This window comes from Melanaphis sacchari, unplaced genomic scaffold (genome assembly GCF_002803265.2).
Source record: "Melanaphis sacchari strain LSU unplaced genomic scaffold, SCAv2.0 Contig63_pilon_pilon, whole genome shotgun sequence".
NCBI lineage: Eukaryota > Metazoa > Arthropoda > Insecta > Hemiptera > Aphididae > Melanaphis > Melanaphis sacchari.
In genome coordinates, this window is record NW_020271454.1 from 277,348 (window position 1) to 297,070 (window position 19,723).

At 24.5% G+C, this 19,723-nt stretch overlaps 2 pseudogenes; one reads left to right on the forward strand and one right to left on the reverse strand.

The window, feature by feature from the left end:
* The first annotated feature begins 15,376 nt into the window (after nt 1-15,376).
* On the forward strand, nt 15,377-16,934 carry LOC112600343 (annotated as a pseudogene).
* Nucleotides 16,935-16,936: 2 nt separating this feature from the next.
* Nucleotides 16,937-19,449, reverse strand: LOC112600344 (annotated as a pseudogene).
* Between the last annotated feature and the right edge of the window lie 274 nt (nt 19,450-19,723).

Sequence of the window (19,723 nt, forward strand, 5' to 3'; positions counted from 1 at the left end):
GGTTACCTAATTTATGTATAGGATAAATATAAATTTAATGAATATAATAACCAGTTTAAAGTGAAAAATTAAATATATAATGAATAGAATAATATAACTTATAATGACAATTTTTACATATTATTTCGGGAATTAAATCAGGGCCACATTTAAGATCAATCGATAGAGTTTTGAGAAATTCAAAAATTTCAACCATAGTAAACCCGAATTTACTAAAACTATTATCAAAATCAAATCATTGAAAATGGATTGTACTTTTATTTGCAGTGGTATTGACTAATTCGAAATATAATTAAAAATAAATTAACAACAGTCTCGTCGTTATTATTTGCATTAGTGCCATCGTTCGTAATATTAATAATTTTATTTGATTTCTGTCTACTTTTTACAAATTTCCAAAAATATATTAGATTATTTGTCAAAGAAACTTGTATATGCTCAAAGTATTTTCCATAGCATAAGTTGGAAAACAATTTACATTTCTTTCTTAGTAAAGAAAATTCTATACATAATATAAATTGAGACCAATAGACTTAAATAATTTATACACTCTCTTTTTTTTTTTATTGGTGTATGTAATTCAAAAGAGAACCATCTAGGATTTAAACTTATAAGTATAAGTTAATTTTTTTGGAATAGTTTTTTCGATTGCGGCAATAACACTACTTCATAAAATATATTTAAAGTTATCTTTATTTAAATGAGACCAATCAAAATTTGGCAAAGTAATATTCATATCGTGATAATTTTCTTTAATAAAATTATTATGTAAAATACTGAAATACCTACTCGAAGAGATATACTTAGTAGGATCTGCGACGATATACTCTGAGACTAAGACCGGATGATAAGGATCTAGTGGCACAATATAATTTATTAACTAATGGCATAATATTAATGAGTCAATTATTTGAAACTACTTAATCAAGCAGTGTTCCTCGATTATTTAGTACATTTTTTAATTGATATAAATTTAAGGAAAAAAACATTTACTAATTAAATCTGAACATTTGAAACTATGCAACCGTTATACATTTTCAACTAATAACATTACTTTTAAAACGAACATGAGGCAAATTATAGTTACCGTATAATTTGAAGTTCATATCGAAAGAAAATGCATTTACTAACCACTCAACTGTTTCAATGTGCGTACTATAAGTACTAGATGGACTACCAGGTAGTAAATAACAAGCTTCTATAATAAATCTAATATTATTAACCCATTTAACCAATACAAATAATTCTTCAATATTATTTGGTTCTACATTAATCACTTCGGTGTCAAAACTTTTATTTACTTATCTACTGAGATAGCTACACCACCTATTCTAGTTAAGTTACTAGTCTTATTGCTCCTATCTTTACGAAATTTATTTTAACGGTCAAATTTTCAAATATCAGCTATAAATATTAACAATTTCATAAATTTTCAACTTCAAAATAATTTACTTATTTTTACAATTTTGATAAAATTTGTTAAAAATTTAACTTAATATATAACACTTATAATTTTTTTTATAGATTTACGCTCAACATTAATATTAATTTCTATTAATAACAACATAACAACATACAATGAAACTTGTCCTAAATTTCAAGGTGTAAAAAAAAATAAAAATAATATAATTATTGTGATTTTTATGAAAATTTTGTACAAATTTAAAGTTAATACACATTAAAAAAAAAAAAAAAATGTGACTATGATTTTAATAAAACGTACTATATGATTATCATAATTCATAGTCATATAAAAAACAATTGTGAAAAATACCCACATAATATATTGCTAAGGATATTTTATTTTATATTTTAATATTTATATTGCTATAATTCGTAATTTAATTTTCTTTTATTAATACGATAGTACTCTAATATTATTTTATATACAATTAATAACTGACAGTTTTTATTATCTTATATCAAATATGTACCAATTATAATGTACATATATCATAAAACGGTGTGATATTTGAACAACTTCGTAAAATAAATAACTTAAAATTAATCTTAATATTTAGAAAGTTTCCATTTGTATAAACAACGATAATTTTACCAACAGTAAAATATCTTAAGATCATAAACGTTAATATTTTTTAAATAATAACTACAGAACCTCTAATTTGTACGTGAATAAGAAATCTCATAATTCTGTATTTTTGTTCATGACATGTGTATTTAAACTTTAAATTTTATTCATGTGTAATTAATTGGTAAGTCACGGATATTTATTTCAAATGTATTTAAAACATGTTTATTAAACGCATTAAATTATAATATAATATTTAAAAAAAATAAATACTTGTTAATAATATTTTTCGTAAAAAACTAAAAATATCTGTACCTACTGTTCTAAAAATAAATGTTTCATAAGAAGTATTTTTGTAAAAAGAGAGAATGGGTGAAATAAATGCTTCGGTTTCAAAATAAATAACAGATTACTGATCACCGCTATGTAGAAACTAAAACTATTGGAGTTTACTAAATACGTTAAAAAAAAATTTCCCCATGTAATAATAAACGCGTTTATTAATAAAAAAATTAATTTAAAATAGAGACCTCTAATAATAACTAGATGACAAAAATTTTTAAAATTTTTAAATATCTAATGTCATATAAAATTTTAATTTTAATCACTCGTAAAAAATGTTTTTTGCTTTACGTTAACCTTTTTTTTTTTATTATTCCAGTAATAAAATGTATAGAGAATCTTATATTCAATTTTCAAGTATTAAAATTAAGAAAAATTATAAACTATTAACTGAATTATAATTTATACATTTTCGTGGTTTTTATTATCATTTCGTACACATATGAACTTAAAACATACATATATATCTACTACCTATATAAAAAAAATGTGCTTTTCGATATACATCTATATTTTTATTGCGATAAACACTATTTATGAAGAACCTTATGTTATATTTCGAACTTTTTTACTCTAAACTAATAAATTTATTAAGCATAAACCAAAAATATTTGAACATTTCACATTTCATAATTCATTGAATGGCACTAAAAGAATTTGAGTACTTAAAAATTATATCAAAACTGTAAAATATTAACACAAATATTAGTGATAAAAACAAGTCTTCACAATATTATTCATTCTTAATCTACTCGTATTACAACAAAAGATCAAAATCGGCGATTGATGATCATAATGCCAAACTTATAAAGATATCTTTGTACAACTAATATGCACTTCTATACAGATTGTATCAGTGTTATTGAAATTTAAATAATCATGTACTCCATATTAATCAATAAACTATGTTATAATGCAACTCACAAAGTTAGCAGTTCGCTTGACTGCTTTTTAAAAAATTAAATTATTTGTGTATAAGTAAAAACTATTAAGTTATAGTACCCAGGTATATATATTTAGTTAAAATTTAAAAAAATAAACAATGAGAAAGTATATACCACACAATCAAGTACCAACAAGACATAACAAACTTTCTTAGTATAAAATTACAAATTTTTTACGTTTTAAAACTTTTAGTTTATATGATTAATTAGTATGTATAGCGTATAGTCATATTATATTACTAGTTTTTAATTATGCATAAATTATAATTTATTATTGGAATTATACTTATACAAAATACACATAATTTAAAGGTTTAATCTACCTCTTAATTTTTTGTGGCTTAAACGATTCTTAGATAGTGCCTAAATCTCTTTTATAGTTTTATATAATAACTTAACGCATATACAACTTAAGAAATAAAATTATCAGGCGTTCTTTAAAATCTTTTAAAGATATTCAACATAATTTAATGTTCGAACGTTTCACGGTTCAAAGTTTGTCCACTATTCCGAAAAGAAGAGCGACTAATATTAGACAAATATATTAAATATTTCATAACTATTATTGAACAGATGTTGATGAATATGATATAAGTAGGTATTTTTATAAATAATTGGCATAAAAATTAATTTAACTTAAGTGTATTTGATATAACTTTATTTAACACATTATAAAACAACATAATATAAATACATTCCAATGATTTCAATGTAAAAACTATGATATTTTATTGAACACATATAATATGGTATATTTTTTTAAATAATAAGATTCTACGCAGATAAGTACCTCAGTTATAAGCTAGGTATAACAAATAATGTGTCGACAAACGTCCTACAAAAATGACACGCTACCCAATTAAACTTTTGAAAAAAAACTACCGAATAAGTAAACTACATCTAGAGCATACTTTAAAATAAGTAGTTATTAAAAAAACAAAGATCAAAGGCGTTCATAATGTGGATAAATACATACTATACTTTTCACGTATTTTTTATAACAAAAATGTAAAAATACGTTTTTAACAAAATATAGGTCAAAATAAAAATAAAAATTTTTTTTTAAATTATAAATACACAAAATAAATCATCTTATAATCCTTAAAAAATAATAGAGTTGGCAAATAAAAACTATAGTAAAATTATAGGCGTGTTTACAATTATTACTAATATACTAATCAAAAATTCGTATTGATAAATAAAAATAAATCAACCGATTTGAATTAAAATCCATCGATGGTAGCATAAAATTTAAAGTAGAATTTTCATGTTCATTCAAACAGATAATACAGGAAAGCATAAACTTTCTAAACGGAATTGAAGCAAAACCGCCGTATGCTGTTGTAGACTATAAGCATATTAAAAAACGAATGAAAACGTCCATACTTGTCAAAAGATTAGTTACTGTCCGTCGCAATAAAATACCATTGTAAACCTATCAAAAAATCCTTAGCTTTTGGTAAGTATACATGGTGAACACTTGCTAATTGATTAATTAATATCTAATAACAACTATTCCATCGTTTGCGATCCAACGATAATTCGCAATAATGCTTATCAATTTATCATATACTTAGTTCAATCTTAAGTATATCTGTGTATGTTACACAGTATACACTATATATAAATACTATTTTACCAAAAATTACTTGGATTTTTACTTTTTTCAATTTTGAAGTTACTTGAATTTTATAAAACTTAGTAATTATTAATTGCATATTAAAATAAACAAATAAAATAAATTCTTAAATACTTAAGCATCAGTCGTAGAGATGCGTTTATACGAAACCACGCAATGTTTATCCTGCAATGGAAATGGTCCGTACGAAATATAAGTAGGTTTAGAGGCGGTTAATATACATCTTACATTAACTAGATACCTACATTTTCCAATCCAAAACTCAACCACGCGTTTTTTCAAACCAGAAGTGCTTTTATTTATTCTCAAATACAATGTACGATACTATATTATATATATATAAGTTATGCCATAAACTACTCGTCCGAAATTCAACACAATCGAAGTAGATACTCTAAGAAATATTTTGATTTGAAAAAAGGAATTAAAAATTCTCGTTGACACAAATTAAGTAAAAATAATCACGATAAAAATTATGTAAAAAAAAAAAAACAAATGCAGTTTAGTTCCCCTCATCATTACGATTTTTTTTTTTATCGAAACTTATGTAACTCTTGGAGTTATGAATGATAATGCAGTCAAAATTTGTCAATTGGGCTTAGTTTCAAAGTTATGACTTTTGAAAGTTACCAATTTTGTGTTTTTTACACATACGTAATACGCTATAATTTATCACGCTTTTTATAAATTTGTTTTTCTACTTAATCTAACCTAACCTGATCTACGTAGAGTACTTACGTATTCTAACCAGTTTAAAACGACGGTGCAATCAAAATTTATCAACAATAATTAAGAACAATTACAGAATAGACTTACTATCAATTTAATAATAAAATATAATATTATAATCATTTTTTGAGTGAAAATAATAATTTATGAGCAGTGATGCCCACGTTGCCACTCGTTTGCTGCGCTGCGCTCAGACAAAAAATCGAAAATATCCGTCGACTTGTTATGTAAAACCTCCATAGGTAGATCTCGCCGCCTCGGGGTTTAAAAAAAATATCATATAAAGAAATAATATTTATATCATTTTAAAATAAAATTATACGAAAATCTAACGTGCGAACGATATGACAACTAGACCAAAAATATGAAGTGTTTAAACCAATTAAATTAATCTCAAAACAAAAATAGGAAATAATAATACAAACATAGGCGCCATGTAGATGGGTGCCCGGGGGCTAAGGCACCCATTAAAATTATTTGGGGAGGGGGGCTGGGCACCCATTAAAATATTGGATATGTATAACATGTATTTATATCCAAATATCCAAGTTTCAAAAATTTTAGAAAACGATTATTGCAATAAAATTTTAGCTGTGATAAAAAATTTAACTTTCAAAATGTAGTAAACGAAAAGAAATTGTATTGATAAAAAAATATAAGATAACACGATTTTGATTTTAAGGTCTACTATGACACAAAATCGTCTTAACGATATTGCTTTATTGCATGTCCATCGTAATGAAGATATAGATATTGAGCAAATAGCTAACTCATTTATAAATTTAACTAAAATACGTCAAAACACATTTTTTTTGTAAACAATCAAATGACATTAATTTTTTTGTTTTACTTATTATTATTTATAAATAAACTCAATTTGTTACACATTTATTTTGTTGTATGGTTATTAATTATTATAATACTTTATAATCAACGATGAAATTGCATTTTTCAGTATACAACATTGTTAATATTATTATATTGTATTATTTAATATTTTAATATTTATATATAATATTAAAATCCATAAGAAAATGCAAACATTTTAAGTTAAGTAGTAAAATAATGACACCAATAGACGCAATTTGAAGAGCCAAAATTAAAATTTTAGAAAGTTGAATTGTGCATTGATACCAAGGCCGGGCACCCATTAAGTTTTTTAAACTGTGACGCCTATGAATACAAAATTATAATTTAATATCGTCATTTTATCAAGTAAGGGCAGTGAACCATTGGGTGACTCCTCTCATCACGTTTTCATGTAAATACTCTTTCTAATATCACATATTATTATTGTCCCTAAAAGAACAGATTGTATATACCTTATAAAAATAAAAAATAAAAAATATCATCGTAGTATTGGGTTCGTTTTATTCGCAAATTACACTAATACTACATTACTACGTTAATTAAATACTTATCTAACAAAATTATTTGTAAACAGCAGAACTACGCTAAAATAGAACTACATGTTATCCAAAAGGCAATATGTAGATATATTATGTTAATTATTATTATTATAAATTATAATATTATATTGTTATAATTATCAAACCTGATGACCAGTTAAAGTAACATAAATATATTATAGTGGCTCCCTTTGCCTCGATTAAATCGCCAAACTCGAGAGTTCGAGGTCCTCCGCATGGCATTATAAAGTAGTGTTCCGTGCATTCGTATAAAAGTAAAAATGCAAAATTTGAAAGGCTATAACTTCGAAACTAAGTTCAAGTGACAAATTCTAATTGCACCATCGTTCATAATTCGTCAATTTACATAAGTTTCGATCACAAAAAAAATCAAATCGGCGAAGGAGAATTAAATTACATTTACACCGAAAAAAAATTTTCAAAGACGTTAATAGACTTAATAATGAGGGTGTAACGTGTGAAGTTAAATGTATTGACCGATATATATATATATATATAATATGTGTGTGTGTATATAAATCATATAGATAAAGCCGGTATAGGTACAGTGGCGGACTGAGAGATAAAAAGAGCCAGGGAAAATCATAATTTTAGAGGTCCTCAATATACTAACGGTCCCGTATTTTAAAATAATCAGAAATTTGGTTTTTATGTTTAATAATAATATTATATACTTATTACTCATTGGATAATATTTTAATTTATAAATATACAATAATAATATCAATAAATATATAATTTATACGAGCAGCGGCTCCCCGGAAATTTCCCAGTATTCCAATCGTTCAGTCCGCCACTGTATAGATAATTTTATAATGTCAAAAATAATATTACCTACACCATGACATATTAATACAAAATCTAAATAAGTGATGAACTAAGAAAGTATAATATTAGCTTAAAGACTTACCAATATTATTGCATCCATTAAAATAATTCGCGACCATTGGGAACGGCTCTTTTCCTTACAAATTTCTTAGCAAGATCATTATTATTATTATTCACAATTCTTTCTTTGAAATCACTTTCATGGAATTATCTTTAAAAAAAATGAATAACGGCCCACGCATTGAATTCACGGTTTGGTATTTAATATTGTAATAATATAATATATTAATATGTATTTAGTAAGTATTATAAAAATAACGAATAACGAAATAATGTTACAACGAAATAACGTTAAGAGTTAAACAGTTAATAACTTATTATAAAACAATGAAAATATGAAATAACGAAAATTAACGTCACCGATTGTACTCACCACTTACCATGTGGATATCGTGGACCGTGGTTAATATTAGAATACCAACTCTTCTCTGTAGTTTATACAAGTAATACTACTCGCAACTGCATGGTACAAGAATTGTGTTATCTACTTGGTAATTAGTATAAACATTAAACAGTAATCTGTATTAGTACTGATATTATTTAATAATTAATAAATATTAAATAATATAATAATAAATAACAAAATATAATACTGCGTATAGGTAATTGTTCGTATTCGTGCGTATTATGAATTGCATTTTATTGTAATAATAACGCTACATTTTTAATATAATATAGTATTATTTTGTACATAATATATTTATATTATTATTATTGACAGTATAATAATCCACTAAGTCAACCAAGTATGGAAAGCATAAAGTAGAATTACCAAGCTCTAAGGAAGAACTATTGGATAATATTACTAAAGAAACAGAACTGTTCTATATGAAAATTAATCACAAATCACAGATCACGGTGCATAGAACCAGGATTATTAGATACCTAGTACAGAAAGTGAACATTATAATTTCAGACTATACAAATTTTCATCAACAAATCAAGAAATAGTTAGATGATCACACAATATATTGTTTTATGGTGTAAATGAGATTAAAAATAAGGGGGAAATGTATTGGTGATATCTACTTCTCTGCTGTATATTCCTTTATCATACAGGTATACCTTTAAGATAGGTATACAGTATACACTTTTATTTATATACATATACATCATATTATTGTGTAAAATATTAATTTAAACAACAACATTCTGGACTTATTAAATAACTGTTTTGAATTTATTCAACATAAAAAAATAGTTGTTATTGGAACTTTTCTTGGTGATATTATCAAAGGTATAAATATATCATATACCTATATTAGGTATTCAAATACATCAAATAACCATGTTATTTTGGATTTAAGTTATTTAACCAAAGTTTCCTTTTATCTAAAACCAATTAATAGCTCTATGATAGGATTATTGTAAGTAATTTAGATTTACAGTATGAAATGTTTAGGTACTATTAAATATTAATAGTAGATATTAAAGTAAAATAAATGGTGTTAAAAATTAAAGATATGTTTATCCCATTACCTGTAAATCATATTTACGTATATTATATAGAAAATGAATAAATAAATATTATGTTAATATAAATAATTATTAATTACTCACCTATTAAAAACTAATTAAAATACTTTTGGTAAAAAAAAACATTTATTATATGACTTATATTATTATAATTGTAGGTGTTCAAAATAAAAATAGGTACCTATATATTTCCTTAAATGAGATAGGATACATTTCAAAATTATAATATCTAGTTTAAAATTAAGATCCTTATATTATGTAATATGTTTAACAATTGTATATTATGTATATATTTTTTATTTATATTTTTTATTAATAATTAATATAATATAGTAGTATCTACCTACATAACATATAATTTGGGTATTAAGTAAATTAAATTCATTTGAAATAATTACCTATTGCTTTATTTTTTATATAGAATGTTGACTGAATAAACATAATATAATATACAATATAAATGTTACAATGTAACATTGTTACATATTATAGGTACATCTTTTAATAGTGTTACCTACATTTAAAGATAATAATATGATAAGTGTCATTGTAAAATTAAGTTAAACTTCAATATTTAAATGCTTAACTAAGTATTATTTTTTTTGGGTAAGCTTCAATTAATGTTTATTAAGTCATAAAAAATAATTTTTTAGTATTTAAAATAGCTAAACATCGAAGCATGAACAAAATGATAATACCGATTTTAACATTAACTTATAAATGTTAGGTATGTTTAATGATTAATTTCAAACTTTAAAATAGAAAAATACAACACTTAGTTAAATTTTGAGTTTTAAGTATTTAATTTTTAAACATTCAAAGAAATGTTATCCTGATTTTATATTAATAGTTTTTTTTTTTTTTTAACCTTTATCAAATGTTAATTAAAGCATTAATATTAAATATTTAACTATTAATGTATTTAAATAATACATTTAATGTTTAAAATTGTAAAATCTTTATTGAATGGTTAATCAACTCTTTTCACAATGCCTATTAAACTCAGTCAAGACTACTGTCTCAGTCTACTGATCCCGATTTACAAATATAATACCAACAAAAAGGAAAGAAATGTCTACTGATTAGTTTGTTAATTGTTATTACACCGGTAAATAATTCATATGCACAGTAGGTACTACATTTTTTAGTATATTTTCCGTTTTACCGATTTTATCGCATATATTTAGACGATTAGGATTAATCTATTGACTCATCAGTCAACACATCGAAAAGCATAAGAGTTTTTAAAAAATATATTTTACATATTTTGAAATAATTGCAAAACAATTTATAAATTATAAGAAATACAATAATCAATAATAATCGATAAGTTAATAAGTAAATAAACAATAATAAGTAAAAAATGTAACTTATTAATAAGTTCATAGACACTTTATTGTTTTACAGTGTATATATTTTGAGCTTCATTCAATCAATGAACTCAAATGCTCTGGCAGTCTAATGCAAAAATGAATACAATAGCGACATCTACCGCACCTACATACATATTAACAGTCGACAGTGGACAGTCGCTGTGGACTTATCGTCACTCGCATATCTTAAAATCATGTATAAGATTAAGGTACCAACAAATTTTATAAACTATTTAATTTGTAACACTCATTCAACTTTAATTCACCTACTTCAACTGTAACAATTTTAATTTTAGAACAATATTTAGTTTGTGATAAAATTTAATTAACGATATTTTACATTACAACTTATAAAATCGACTTGACACAACTAACTCAAGTTAAATTTAAATATATATTATGATTTATATTATATAGAAATACTTTTTAGATTTTTGGGTTTCAGTAATAATTATTTATAATGTATTAAATTATCAAGCCTTGGCTATATAATTATATAAACATATTTTATAAATCTTCAACTACAAAAGAATTTGCGAATTTTTCAGATTCTGACAAATTTTGGCAACATTTCGACTTCAAACATTTATAAAAAAAATTTATTTATATATTTTTAAATTTTTAAGAGAAAAACTTTTAAAGAAACTTGTTTTAAGTTTTTAAACTTTTAGGCCAAACATAACGATATATATAATAATTTGAAAATAATATGTATACATACTTCAGAAAAAATTTCAAATTTTGAGTATATAAAAAAATAATTTAAGTTTCTATGATAAATATTTTAGGACTATTTTTGATATTTATGTTAACAGATCGAAAATATTATAAAATACGAGTATTAATATTTTAAATGGTATTAGTTTTTTTTTAGATATTACCTACTTTAATTACTTAGCTGGTATTAACTTATAAGCTAATACCAGCGTAGGTATCGTTAACTGGAATTAATAGGTTAATGATATAAACAGTTAAAAATAAATCCAAGTATTTTAAATATTTCATCGTATAATAGTGTCATGTAAAAAAATAAACGTACCTACCTAGTGCAACCGCTGCAACCAATGGTAAAAACTTGTAAGCCCCTTATCCCTATAAAGTATAAATACCTATGGGCTATGGAATACTATTACATGTAAACATAAGAAACATTCTGTATTAAATATTTAACCATTTTACTTGCAATTAATAAGAATTTTATAACAATTAAAAAAACACGGTCACCTATCTAATCTGCAGGTGTATAGCTTTCATAGGTATGCGTACGGGTGCAATAGTGAGCAGACGCAACCTAGGCTGCATCTGCTCTTTCTGTAACGCCAATTTTTTTTTTAGTTTTTCTGCGTGATTGTGATACGATTATGTATGTATATAATCTATGTTTAAAATTAAAACCATGATACAATAGATATTTATTTTAGTGTTAACAAATATACAATGTACCTATTGGGTAAACATTAACTGAAAATGTTCCTTAAAATAAAAGTTATCAACAAACATCAACAAAATATAAATGTGTGCTGCACCTAATTGATAACTCTGCGCACGCCTATCATAACTTTAAACCATTGGCTGAACAGAAAAAATCTTGATAGAATCCCACGACCACCAGAAGATATTCTAAAAGTGATATATTATAGTATTTATAATAATTATATTATTTATTTTAATTTAAAGCATTATAGTTGTAATAGCAAAATAACTGTGTTTTTATGAGTTAAATGAAAATAACTGAGAATTTTAAAGCACGGCGATAAATGTATAACAATAATATAACAAAAAATTTTTAAAATAAACCCAAAATTATAAAGATAAACGAACATTTAATTTTCAAAAAAATTAATTTAGTGTTTTTTTTTGGTATAATTCAAAAACGTATATAACTAAAATTACTTGAAATTTTTTTTTTTTTTAAATTTGGATTAAAAATAATTCGCTAAATAGAAATGTTTAAAAATTGATTCAAAGCTCCTTAATATTATGAAAAAAAATAATTCATCAATTAAAAATTACCGAAACTCTATAGTCGCGATATTTTTTTAAGTACCTACTTGAAGTTTGTGTATTGGCATAATCTGAAAAGTGTACACATTATTTTGCTGTTCAAAATTCATAAGTTTATTGTTTTTATACCTAAGATTTGAAAATGTAATACAAGGTTTGTTATAATGGAGAGTGTAATTGCCTTACCACAAAATGGTATAAATTGGTTTTGTATTGTTCATAAATATACCTATACCTATTAGTCCTACAATTATAAAAATTAAATATTAATAAATTAAATGCAATGTTTTTAGCAAAAATTAAATCAGCTTACTGTAATTACTAATAATTAGGTAAATTACTTTAATTACACTATCACAAAAAATTAATATTAAATTATTTTAAAAGAACTATGAAGAATCATCAACATTTTTACTCCTATAAAGCAGCAAATGCTCTATAATGATATGTATACAAACAATTTTCATGAATGATTTTTATCTATGTTTCACTTAGATCATAGAAATAAAACAGATCTTCAGATTTCCTAAAGATTGTAAACATTTTTAAATATTCATAACTTGCTGAAAAATTAAAATACCATAAAATCCAACAATAAAACACAAATAATATTGTTAAATATCTTTAAGTTTCATTTTAGGTCAATTAACTTGAAGTTAACGACATAAGTACCTACCATTGGTTCGTAAACACGTCATGTATATAGAGATACCTGTATTAATATACATATAATATCTCAAGGTCTTTAATGGCGAATGTTTCTATTTTAATTTTATTATTAATAATCTATCTATGGCACACATGACCATTGGACATAACATTACACTGTTAGGTATAGTAGGTACAGTAGAATCTGTTCAAGACGCTTTCCAAGAGACCAGGTAATAATAATGTATTAAACGTGAAATCGTATTACGCGGGAAAACTAAAAAATTGACAAATAATAATTGTTTATAAAATTTTGAATCTTTTATTATAATTAAATTTATATTGTATTATTATTACTAGTATATCAATACATACATACTTATTATTAAATTTTATTTTTATTATTTCAGATTACATATTATCTATAATTTAAATTTACATACATATCTATAAATTTCATACTTTATTTTACATTAATAAAATCATCAATTTTTGTTTGTTTTAAATGTTTAATATTTTTTGAGTAGAGGAAGTTTTCAATTTTAGTAAAATGTTGTAGTGTTTCATCTGCATTGTCAAAAGATGCAATTAATTTTCTTAGTTCGTGTACATAACCAAGTGCATTTGTACCTGGGAAAGAACGAGTGAAGTGAATACTGATCAGTAGTGTATAAGTGTATATTAAAAGCTCGTCTTTATCATATGGAATGTACTAATCATAATTCATAGTGTATACTAAGTTGCAGCGCCTTATTGAATCAATAATCACATTGTACATTATTGTGATTATTAATTTTATACTGCATAACATCATTGACATATAGAGCGTCTTATCCGAGAATATAAAACGTAGGTATTAACCGGAGTCATTTACATGTTAACCGCTATCAAAATCTAGGAACTCTTGAAAATGAGCGTATTACGCAGGGAATCGTATTATACGAGAGCGTCTTACACGGATTCTACTGTATTTATCAATTAAAGTATAAAAATTACAAAGTTATTGTGAAAAAATTACATTTTAAAAATAATATAGCATTATTAAATAAAAAATGTAAAAAAATATAAATATTTTAATACTTTAAACTAAATAACAATAGTAATGACCAATGAATTTTGTGTTGAGATATGATATATGGGTATCATTATACTTGAATATTTTATTAATAAGACGAGTTTCCGATAGGACTTGGATAAGCTTAAAAATTTTGTTGGGTCTAGGTCGAAACAGTCAAATTTTGGTTAGATTTGGATTTTAAAAATCCAAAAACCAATGAAAAATCAGCATTTAAATATTAGTGCCCTAAGTGTAGAAGTCATAGAATAAAAAAAGTACTCCATCATCTCATGAAAATTTTTTTGAAAAATAACTAGTGGCAAGGTATAAAAGTCCCGTAAAATCTTAAAGAGTCTCATAACAGTCAAGTTGTTAAATTTCTGGAAAACGATATAAGATTAAAATAATTTTAATAACTATAACAACATTAGTCTCTACTAAAACGTATCACGATCGTTTTAAATTTTTAATAACATTTGATTGAATGTAGACTATCTATTGAAATAAATAAATTTCGTTCGTTTGACCTGGCAAATTAACCGTTTGAAAATTAGAAATATTTGAATTCATGCAGTGTTATCAGTTGCCAAGCCTGGCGTATTTATTTGTATATTTATTGTTTAAACTTTAAACATATCAGTGATATCAAAATAGTATGATTCGCCATTTCGCCATTTTATTTAACAATATTAACAAAAGACATTTATGGTTATTGATTTACACAACAAAATAATTAATTCCAGTCGGTTGTTATTTACAAGTCTTTTACACATATTTTTATTCCTTTAATTCTCAGCTAAATCATAAAATAACAATAATGACTCCTACGAAATTCTTGAAATACTGTTTGGATAGTAAGTTATTTTTAGATTTTGCATCTTACAAAATGCTAACAGAATTATATTTTAGGTTTAGAGGATCTTCCTGTTGAATTACAACGAAACTCCACACAAATGCAGAATCTCGACCCAAAAGTTAAAAAACAAATACTCAACATTGAAAAACTGACATACAAGTATATGTTAAATGTTGTAGGATGCCCAGCAGATAAATTAGCCAAAATGATGATCTGCATACAACATCAGTTTGACAAAGCTAGAGAATACGGTGATGAGAATGTTCAATTGGCTATACAATCTTATGAAGCGGTATATTGGTTTTGAGTTATTCATGTTTCCCTAAAAAATATCTACTCTATTGTACCTTACAGATGGAAAATCATTTTAAGAAATTAGAATCAGAATTAGTTAAAATTCAGAATAAAGCCAGCTGTGCTATTAGAAATGTAGAGAAAAATGGTAGTTGTTTTATAATATATTGTATTATAATGCTAATGTGTTTGACTATTTCTTTATAAGTATTGATTTCAGGAGAACTTGAAAAGATCAAAGACAAAGAAATTACAAAGACAAGTGTACGGAGTGAAGGAGAAACATCTAAAAAGATACAACTGAAAAAAAGGTTTGTTCGCAACAAAACTTTAATCTTATTTGAGTTAATTTCTTTGTATTATAATAACCAACATTTTTCAGGAGTTACAAAAACAACAAGTGTAGCACCTAGTAAAATGCCTTTAGTTAATGTTGCCACTAATCCTACAAACCATACCAATAGTGTAACCGGCGTTACAATTGAAACTAGTTCCTTCACTGGTACCGGAGTTGCAAATTCAGCTGAAGTAGGTATTTTAACCATGCAAATGAACCAACATATTGTTTATGCAAAATCAAGTTTCGTACAGAGAAATGATTGGCTATGATAACCCAGATGTAAGAATTTTAATTTATTAATTCATTACTATTATTTTATTTAAACATTTTATTAAATATTTAATCATTAACACGTTGACTGTCACGTCATGACTGCCGACAATCATTCAATAGGTATTTGTTATACGCCAAACATATTTTTCAATGTTTTCCAAATTTGTGTATACTATATATTTGAAAAAAATGTATTACTTATTTCATACAATTGTAATAACTTCCACTATGCCACGGTCCTAATTTTGATACCTTATTGTAGCACCTTAGAAAAGTTAATAATATGAAACCAAATTCATTAATGGACACTGGCAGTTATGTGACATAGTAGTAATGATGAACTATAGACACCGTCAGTTACAAATGTATAAAATTTGAGAATTGCAGATGACCACTGGCAGTCATATGGCAGTCAATGTGTTAAAAAATAAATAATATTCTTAATTTTTATTGTTTCGTATAATTTTTTAAATTGTATCATTTTGATTATTTTAGTGTCCAATTGAATGATTCCACTTTGCATGTGTCAAATTAACTACCAAGCCCAGAGGTAAATGGTTTTGTCCTAAATGTTTAGCAGACAGGAAGAAAAAAATAACATTTTTAAAATAATTCAAATAACTGTCATGTTTTCTAGTAATATTTAACAAACTTAACCAAACCCCAATCAAAATATCATCATTAGCAAATAAACTGAAAAATAAAAATTGACAATAAGAATTATAGATTAATCAATAACTTTAATAAGATAGTTATAATTGGTTGGATATTATACAATGATTTTATTCAATTTATTATCAAAAAATTCTTATTACTCATAATTTATACTTTATTATTGTAATAATACGAAAAGAGCCTATATATATGTGTGTGTGTGTGTTACCTTTTTCTTCTTTCTGACAATGTTTTCTCTATTGACGTCTTGAAGGTAACCGGTATGTGTTAAGAAATTATAACACTTATTTTATTTGATTTAACTTTTTAACTTTATTATAAAACTTTTTAATATATGATATATTTTTAATTTTTACTGTTAACAATCTTCAATTCTTATGTCTCTTTGTATATACGATCTACGTAGTCTTTTACTCTTGCTTGTGATTGTCTATACAAAGAGACATAAGGACACTGTGTGTGACCGGCCTTTTTATAATTAATATACTATGTGTATGTGTGTTTTATCTATTGTTCTTATGATCTGATTATAGGTCATTTTATTATATTGTAATTAAATATTTAATTTTTGTCTTACATGATTATATTGATAGATGACTTATAGCTAAAGGTTATAATTGTTTATTTTATTATATAAATATTTAATTATGATTGCTTGGAAGTACATCATTACATTATGCTATGATCAATATACCTTAGGTAATCTCGATTCTTCATTGTATAGATGATAAGATCTTTAGTTAAAACATAGTCACCTCCCAGGTCGTATGGCAAATATCTATCACATGCTACCCATTCGGTTTCTTTAATTTTACCTCTTTTTTTAATGTTTGCATCACCATCAAAATATTCCCAGGAAATCTTTTTTTTTTGGCATCTGTTCTAGCTCATTGACATTAATTGATTAATGGCAAATTTACAAAAGAGTCGTCATCAAATTTTAACAGATAATTAAAGTTTAAATTACATATACTGGAAAATGATGCAATTATTTTATGAGTGAGCAGTTTATAGTCATCTGCTTTTGATGTATCTTTGTGTACCAGCTTTTCTGCATTTAAAGATTTGTCTTTTGATATAACAAAAAGTATTTTAACATCTTCTTTTACTTGAACCCATGTTTCACATATAGCATCTCTACGATTTAGATTTTTTACAGTTGATATGACAAGTACAAATTACTTAAATCTAAGCACTTTCGGTGAAGTGTTTGGTTTTAATGTCATAAAATGCAAAACAAATCCTAGCAAACTTGCTAGGAAATTATATGCATGACATCTTTATGTAGTAATAAATTGTTACTAAATAATGTCTACTTAGACTATCTAACTAAAATCAAAAATTAATAAATAACAAAACACTGTAACATTAAAAAAAAATAAAAAATGATGTTTGGCTTTAAATTTATGGACCTAAAAATTATAAATACTAAGTATGTGAGTCGTAAGAGTAATTAATAATTAAGAGCAATAAGAATTGAGCACTATAAAATAAATATTGAATAAATAAAAAACTTTAAATCTTCTATCACGGTATCATTCAAATATTTCAAATATAATATCTAGTATTTACGAATACTTACTTATTTATTTATACTCGAATATTCTCAAGAACTAAAGATAGGTGTCGTTAAAATGTATTGATCAGTATATATGATGACTGATGAGAAAACTATGAAACTGTGTTTAGTGTAATTGTGTATTTTTTGTCTGAAAAGTGAAAATACTTTTTCTAGTATAAATTATAAAAGATTGTTCCCACTATCATCCATCAACTTTAAAAGAATTTTCTGGTTGAAAATTGGATCTAGTTAGTACACTAGTGAATTAAAAGTTAACATTTTTTAATAGTTATTAAAATAATCATTGGGAAAATAGGTAGCAACTACTCAGCTGTTCATTAAATGTCGAGTGTATTTTATAATTGAATAAGTCACCACTATATGTAATATGTTTGTGTAATATTTATAATATTTGAATTAATAGATTCTGAAAAGTCTATCAGTATATATAATAACATTACTAAGTATACGCTATGATTCCCGGGTCTAAACTTATTTACTCTAGATACCTTATTTTTGCCTACGACTTTAACTAAATAAATACTTGAATGGTTCACAGAACCATAAAAACCTTAATGAATTTTACATGAAGTTAGATACACAAAAAAATCACTTTTGATTTAATTATTTTATCAGAATCCTGGCAATGTATGCCCAATTTAAATACCATCAGCTTTATATCCTAAATTTCACTATGCATAAAATTTCAAAATGATGGACTAATTATTGTTATAATTAATTCAATCAATATACAAGTAACTAATCAAAATATTAAATGTATTACAAGAATTTATTTATTTTTATATCATAAAGAATGTAATAGTGAAAAGAAAATTCAAGCTTTACAATTTATAGGATTTTTATACCACTGAAGTTGATATTACAGTTCATATTTAGATGTATTCGAATAAACTATATTACATAAACTTAAACCAAAAAAAGAAACTAAAATGATACAATAAAGAGTAACATAAATATAATCAACAACAATTTAAACTGTAATAACCAACTTAAAAGAAATATGATGATCTTGTTTAAGTCAAATATTTTTAAAATTGAATAAAATCTTTTATTGATCATGTCTCTTTAACTAACCATTTCTTAATATTACAAATATAAAAAACATAACATTCAATAACAACAAACTTTCAAATCCAAAAATTGT